General features: G+C 35.7%; 1 protein-coding gene across 1 annotated transcript in view; it reads right to left on the bottom strand.

The window, feature by feature from the left end:
• Positions 1-7,764, bottom strand: part of LOC145664303 (uncharacterized) — a 76,267-nt gene extending 68,503 nt beyond the window's left edge. The window contains exon 1 of the mRNA XM_081730850.1: positions 7,532-7,764. The gene's annotated coding sequence lies outside the window, so the exon portion shown is untranslated. The remainder of the gene's footprint in view (positions 1-7,531) is intronic.
• Positions 7,765-8,765: the final 1,001 nt, after the last annotated feature.

Here is an 8,765-nt window from a genome sequence, read left to right on the forward strand (position 1 = left end):
TGTCATCTGGCATGTTGTTTGTGCGTTGTAAGTGTGTCATATATGGCACTTACTTATTTCTCGTCGGAATTAAGAGAAAAATTTAAAATTCAAGTTTTAATTCATTTTTCAAGTTCCCATATGAGGATTTCCAATACTGATTATTTTTTTTCCGCTAAAAGAAAAAAAATCATACAGAAAGGAGTTAATGAATTTAAAAGAATTTAGTATTTCCCCAAGAAACGAGACGAGACGAGAAATAAAACTTCCTCGCCTCATCCAGCAAACTTTGTAGAAGTCTCATGTCATCTCGTCTCGATTTTCGAAAAAATCTTGTTCCGTCTCGTTTTGTGAATTTATGTTGCAAAATTTATGCTCTGATCTTTTTTTCTTAATTTGATGTAGAAATGATCAGAATCCAAACACGACACAAGAGGTCCATGAAGGGTATGATACGACATTTAAACCATATTTATTAGACCCTATTAGAATATATTGGGTAATGACTTGCGTATCTTTAAACGTTTGATAAATACTCTTCATTTTGTTTGTATTACGATCACTTTATCAATATATGGTTCTCATACCATGATTCATATACCACTAAATAGCAGTGGCGGCTGGTACTATATGTTGCATGGTTGTGCAACCGGATATTTTTTTTAAATACTAAAAATATTTTTAAGTGTTAAAGTAGTGTATCAGTAAAAAATAATCCTTTGTTCTTGAGCGCAAAACAGTATTGATGCATTTCTGAAAAAAGTCAATTAAAAAACGGAAAGAAAGAGAGAGATTTACCTTTCCAGTGGCAGCGAACGTTGCCACTGGAAGCAGTAACATTGAGCATATGGCAGCGAGCTCCTATCTCTTAACATGGGGAAGTGGATTTATTCTTGCAACGCTCCTATCTTCCCGTATTGGTCCCTTACGGTTGCATTTTTTCCGCAACTGGTCAGCTTCTGTAATAGTTACGAATTCCTCCGCTTAGCAGCGCTTGACTCAGTTGATAGGGTGAGGAAGATACAGACGCGTGGAAGAAAGAAGTTATTCACAAAACAAACTCGCAAAGAACAAATATAAGTCTGGTGGTAGCAGGGACGGATCCAGGCTGAAAGTTTGGGGGGCGGTCGTTCGAAGTCAATAGATTTTATTTAACATTTATAATACAAAGGTGAAAATTCTTGGGATAAGATTTATTTTTTTAAAAATCCTATTCTGGGGGGGAAGGGGGGTCAATCGAGTCTCCAAGAAGAAAATGTCTTACTACGGGTCTAATTCCTAGCTCTGTGTCCTTCGTGCACATGATTCCGTGTTCGATTTCCGGCGGAGAGCATAAATTAATATCAAATCATTCACTTCCAATACTCATCTGTCTTCTTTAGCCTAATTTGCTGGAATGTTAAACTATTTTTTTTTTTTAATTTTCAAAGGAAAACATCTTAGATTTCATGCTTCTCTACAGACAAAAAATACGTGGTTCCTGAAAATGGACTTTTTGTTCCGTATATTTATACAAAGAAATGCTAACAAAATGCATATTGTCGGAGGAGAGAGGTGTTTCTGGACCCCAAAGAAAATAAAGCGGAAAATATTTGCGGTAGCGATGCTTTCTATTCAGAGAAACTTGGCGAGCAGCATTTCAGATTTCAATAAAGTCATAGAAAAATTTGAAGCCCGAAAGATCGAAGAAAGACCTTCCATTCTAAAATAATGCATAATTTATATAATTAAATAATTTTGTTTAACTGCGTGCATGCAATTTTCTTGCTTTTTTTTCTTCTTTTCGGATTAACGCCATCATTCATGGCTTACAGCACATACTATATATTCGATTTATCTCGTGTCCAATAACATGAGTGTAGAGGTTTTGTATATAAATAGTGTATAAACGTACATTGATAGTGGTTGTTTGAAAAAAAGAAAATAGCTTATATATTAAATTAATATTCGAGAAATAATTTAATCAATAATATACAAATATAGCTTAAAAGACTTTCCTCTTCATATTTCCTGAATATTTCTTGGATAGGACTCAAGAATGCTGGGGGAGGGGAACACTTGCGCGTACCTACATACCTTTGATATTGCAACATTGCAACCGGTGCTTGTACAGACTACGAGCCGCTACTGCTAAATAGTATTTAAGATATAAGACTTGGATGAACTAATGTTGCCTTCCAGGGGTAAAAGTGAATCTGAAAAGGTAGGAGAACGCATGACATCGTACCGTCCCCGTGCTTATCTTTGCTTATTGTAATTTTTAGAAACAAGAGAGACGCCTTAGACATTTGGAGGGAGAATTCGGGGGGACGTTCCGCGTGTTCCCCTCACTTTTACCTTTATTGTTTACAAGATTCGTGAAATTTCTCATCTTGTCTCGAAAACGAGAGGAACATTATGTTTCTTGTCTCGTCTCGAATTTATAATACTCCTCGTGTCGTGGGCAACACTAAATGAAGCATTTAATGTTTAATGTTTCATGATCTATGTTGTGCGGGCTCTTGAAGACCCTTTATATCGTAATTGGAATGACGCTGACCTATCCAAGAAATTTTACAACTATTTGGGATTCAGTAAATAACTGCCTAATCATTTTAAACAGTTAATTGATTGATGTAGTTCGGCGTCCTTTGTCGGCACCAGAAGCTTACGAGAAGCAATCTGGTGCTCAAAGCAGGATCCGATCTACTATTCACGTTTATATCTACCAAATGGCGATCGAACCTGGGATCACACGCATACAAACTACGAGTGTAGACAGCTTGGCTACAAAGGGATCATTTTGAATACTCTTTCAGTGGTTTTTTAATATAGATTTTACGTTTTGCATTTTTCTGCAACACTGACGAAACTACTATTAAGAACACCGGGATTGAACCCAGTGTACTTGGCGGGTGTACAGTTGATATTGCAAAATAAATTCTCATAGTACATACATAGAGGGAACATAGTACATACAGAAATTCTCTTGCCTGTATGAGAGTTTGATTACACAGAGAAAAATCCGTTCTCCGGACAGCGGTATATTGTACAAATATACGGTATCCTCTTGCTTACTATACAAATCAGTACGGAGCATACGTTATCCGTATGCAACATACACACTGCCCTTAGATGTTACATCATGCCGTTGCACGATGTCTGACATCTAACAGTTTTCCGTATATCACATACATATACTTATGTTACCTTCGTCAGTTATATGTTATATACGTACATTTGTATGTGAGATCCTGACCGCCTACATTGTTTCATACAGAAAGTGCGTATAGATGGAACACTTATACAGAAAGTATTATAAAACATGCGTTTTCAGTAATACGTCTGCTGTACGTTGTCCAAAACCTACAGGAAATACGCATGTAACTATATCTTTTTAAGTACGCCATCTACAATTTTTTCTGAGTGTACATGACTCTGGCACCAACCGTGGCAAGATCCTTTCAGATATTAAATGAAATGCATTTCTGAAATGAAAAATGAAGCGAATTCTTTCAGTTTAACGTTCCACAATTATCCCTGTTAGGCTAAGGGAGACGATGATTAAAGCAAGTGAATGATGCTGTAGAAATTAGTGAAATGATCATGTGTGAGGAAAAGGGAGTACCCAGAGAAAACCCACGAACACAACGTTGTCCACCACAAACTTACTTGACCGGGGATGGAACCAAGGAACCTGCACGCGCCAGAGGTAACCGCTCTACCACTGAGCCACTGTCCCCAACCCAAATACATTTCTGGTAGTTTCTGATTGTTCCTTAAAAAAAAAAAAAACTTTCACTTTATCATAAATTAAATGCTGATATTATTGCCAAAGATTATCCAAATATTACAAAAAATAAATCGTAAAATCATAATGGAAATAAGCGTTTTGAACATTTTTTCCGTATTATATTCGTTGCAATAAACCGTCGCTGTCAAAGTGCATGTTTTTTTTTTTTTTTTTAAATAGGAAGGCTTAATTATATAGTAATTATTATAAATACAACTGTAGCAGAGATTTAATCTCTTCCGAGATTTTTCTGAAAGATTAAATAAAAATCTATTGTTGAATGTCCCACGTTTATATCTTACAGGATAGAAGAGCAAGACGCTAAATGAAAGTAAATGAAAAAGTGTTGAAGGTAAAAGAAAAAAAGAAAAGTTTAGTCTACTTTATTGTCCATCATAAGTTTATACGGCTGGAATCAAACCAGGGGGTCTTGGCACCAAAGGTGAATATTATACCATTAGCTCCAGTGATCGAAGTGAGACGGTATGCGGTGGTATGCCATACTGCCTCTGGTTTTCCAGTAATAAGGACATACCGTCTCTGGTTTTTCAGTGATCAAGACAATATTTAAATAGCTAGTATGTTGAGTCGAAATCATAATAAAACATACCGCCTCTGCTTTTTTTCCACTTCGAACATTGATTAGCTCTAATCGTTTAGTGAAGAAAATGAAATGAAATATTTAAGTTTAACGTCCCATAATTATCCCTTTTTACTGAATGATAATGGAATAATCGAACGAAATGAAATATTTAACATCCCACACAATTATCCCCCTTTAGTGAATGATAATGAAATAATCGAACGAAATGAAATATTTAACATCCCACACAATTATCCCCCTTTAGTGAATGATAATGAAATAATCGAACGAAATGAAATATTTAACATCCCACACAATTATCCCCCTTTAGTGAATGATAATGAAATAATCGAACGAAATAAAATATTTAACATCCCACACAATTATCCCCCTTTAGTGAATGATAATGAAATAATCGAACGAAATGAAATATTTAACATCCCACACAATTATCCCCCTTTAGTGAATGATAATGAAATAATCGAACGAAATGAAATATTTAACATCCCACACAATTATCCCCCTTTAGTGAATGATAATGAAATAATCGAACGAAATGAAATATTTAACATCCCACACAATTATCCCCCTTTAGTGAATGATAATGAAATAATCGAACGAAATGAAATATTTAACATCCCACACAATTATCCCCCTTTAGTGAATGATAATGAAATAATCGAACGAAATGAAATATTTAACATCCCACACAATTATCCCCCTTTAGTGAATGATAATGGAATAATCGAACGAAATGAAATATTTAACATCCCACACAATTATCCCCCTTTAGTGAATGATAATGAAATAATCGAACGAAATGAAATATTTAACATCCCACACAATTATCTCCCTTTAGTGAATGATAATGGAATAATCGAACGAAATGAAATATTTAACATTCCACACAATTATCCCCCTTTAGTGAATGATAATAGAATAATCGGTGGAATGAGTGTGGAAGGAAACGGGAGTACCCGCAGAAAACCCACGGACACGATTTTGTCCACTGCAAACTTACTAGGCCGGGAATCAAATCAGGGACCCTACACATCAGAGGCAAGTGCTCTACAACTTTTCTTTTTTTAAGTTAACTGATTCACCGAACATGCCTCATTAACTTTCTTAACTACTTATTACTAGATTTCTACTTAATTTTACTTGTTTCAACTCGTTTAACTCGCTTTTGCAGTAACCTAGAACGACAGGAACAGGAACACAGAAATATCGAGGACAGTTAAAATTCCAAAGGCTCTCCCTGGGAATCGAACCCGGGACTCCGTACACCAAAGACGTACGTGCTAGCCAATTGACCAACAGGAAGGGTACACTGAGCCACCGTGCCCCCGTTTAATGAAGAGTCAGCTTAAGCCTCTACACATTACGAAGAGATATAGTATTCAGTATTTTGTATCTAATGGTCGAATATCTAATTTAGATGATTCTTCTATCGGGTGGTCGAACGTATAGAGGTACCCAAGGTTTTTCAAAGTAAGATGGTAGTGAAACCTTGCTTTACACCCTTTGGTTATTTTCATAAAAAAATAGGTTGTTGTTTTTTTTAAAAAAAAAACGATAAATTAATACTAATGAATGAACGTATTTAAATGAATTTATATAAAACAGATATAAATTTTCAATGGTGGTAGAAGGAACAGTGGATCAGTGATAGAGCGCTCGGAACTAGTGAGGAAGGTTCCTGGTTCAACCCTTTCAATGCGAGTTTGTGGTTAATGACATCCTGCCCATGAGTGTTCTCGGGCCTCTCCCGTTTCTCCCACATTTCCTGTGTATAATCTTTTATAATTATTCACTTTCATAAATCGTTCTTCTCCTTTACTTTGAAGAACAAAATAGTGAGACGTTAAACTAGCAATCAATTTTATATCATTTCTATGATAGTATAGTGAGAGGAAATGAAATCTAACATTGGAAAGAAATGAATGCTATCATATGCCAACGAATCAAAAAATGGAATAAAACTGGAAAGAAATTGTACGATAATTGTTTGAAGAAATGAATCAGCGCTCAAAGACTGAAAGCTGTTCCGCTCAGTCACAATATTCACCAAGAATCGAAAACGTGACATTACTTATCAGAAGGAAGTGAATCGTCACGGAATAGCTCAACCACGGTTACTTGATTGATGACCCGGGTTCAATTTCCGGCGGGAGCTAATGGGTTTCGGGTCCCACATTAAGCTGTAGGTCCACGTCTCATATAGGCTCACTGCTGAACGGGACGCTAAACTGTAATATAACTAACTAACTAACTGGTCGCCGACAGAACTGAAAACTAATGTTAAAATTCCATGATTAGCCGTCACATATTCAAATGGGAAAATGTTAACCAAAAATGGTTAATTCTCAATAAACTGTTGTAACTCCAATAGGTTGATAACTTAAAGCATTTTGACAAGAGTTGTTTACTGCACTAAAGAGATCAGGTCAAGAATGACCGTAACCCAAGAAGCATTTAACAAGGAAAGATCAAACTAACAGGCTTAACAATGGACTAAGAAAGAAGTTGGTTAAGTGCTATATATGGAGCATTGGACTGTGTGATTCAAAGACTCGGACACTATGGAAGCTACAGAGGAAATATTTACAGAGCTTTGAAATGTGATGTTGGAGGAAGATGGAGAAGATATAATGGACAGAGAAAGTAACAAACGAAGATGTTTTAAAACGGATAGGAGAGAAGAGAACGCTTTTAACCAGCATCCTTTGTAGGAAGGCCAATTGGATTGAACACATCTTGCGAAAAAATGTCTACTTCATACGGCTATAGAAGGAAACGTAGAAGGAAATCGAGGAATAGGAACAAGAAGAACACAACTGATCGATGATTTGAAAAATAGAAGAAAATATTGGGAGTTAAAAGAGGAAGCTGAAGATCGAAAAATGTGAAAGAAGTATTTCCAGGCGCAAACCTAAAATTTAAATAATTAAATAAAAATAATTGGTCCCAAGGCCAATAATGATAGCTCTAATAATAACTATACATCAATGTAATGTTGAATCCGCATATAAACTCCAGTTTTGTCTGGCTATACACAATATTCTGCGTTGGAAACAGTAAAGAACACAAACCACACACATTATTACAATATTTCAGAAGAACTTAAATTTTGATTAAGTTACTGCAGACCCGGATAAAGATTTTTTTATTCAAACAATGAAGTATTTTTTACTCACTGGTGTTTGAGCCTTCTCACGCTCCACAAAAATATCACTTCAATTTCCCTCATAAAACTCCAGACTCCTGCCAGAAATGTTCCCCTTGACACCGGAAAGTCATTGCCGTTAGATGCCGTAGCAAACGCCTGCAGCCGTCAAGCAGTTAATCTCACAAGCGTTAAGCACACACTGAGTACTACCTTTCCCTCTCCGATTGTACTCAATGGTGATGGTGGTACATACGACGTACGCACTCCATCCATACTTTCACTTTCTGTGTAACTGACAAGTGACGGAGTACTGTAACATCTCTCCCTTCAGGGCCACACCTAACCTTGCCCAATTTCTTCTTATATATATATATATATATATAAAATAACAAGCACTCTTCTTCAGGACGATGACAAGCTCGGTTGATTTCGAACACAAAAATCGTACTACAACAGCTATAAATCACACAATCCTTGGCATTTTCCGTAACATCAACAACAAAAAAATACACAATTTTACAACTATAAAATTCAAGGTTGGTCAAAAGGAGGTGCTCGAAGTAGAAAATGAACGACAAATTTTTCACGTTTACAAAAAATTTACTCACGCAGAACGTTATTACACCCAAATGACCTGAAGAAAAATCAAGATTATTCTTTCTTCTGTTCCTGTTTCCGTTATTTTCTTGTCTTTCTTTTCGTAATCTTCTTCTTTTCGGAAGCTTTTTCCCGAAGCGGTGTAATTGGCTTCTTTTTTTTATTATGCAAAAGAATAATAATATTATGCAACTCGACAATAAAAAACTGAGGTTGTGGAATCTTCTTTTAATTGGTTCACATAATATTCATTATACCACCTTATCTGAATTTTCCGCTTTCCTTTCTTAGTATTAGCTCTTTCCAGGACATACGTACGTATAAAACACACACATACACACACTAGTATTAGCAATATTATTAAATAACTAATTTTTGTTATCCCAGTGTAAAATTTGACGCTAGTTTCAGCAACGATATTTTTAAGCTTATGTTGGATATTGCTTTTAGCTGATAAATGCCGGATTATGGATGGAAAGTTTCAGTTTCAACACCAGAAAGATATGATCACTATCTCAATATTAACAGACCAAAAATTCACGAAGAAATTAAATGTCGTCTAAAAACAGGGAATTCGTATTGTTTATTGAGTTCAAAATTTGTTGTCGTCGGGCGTCGCGAATTCTGTCGAGGAATGTGAAGCTTCAAATACATAAAATGATAAA

Source organism: Thermobia domestica, chromosome 1, assembly GCF_964235325.1.
Source record: "Thermobia domestica chromosome 1, izTheDome1.hap1.1, whole genome shotgun sequence".
Classification (NCBI taxonomy): Eukaryota; Metazoa; Arthropoda; class Insecta; order Zygentoma; family Lepismatidae; genus Thermobia; species Thermobia domestica.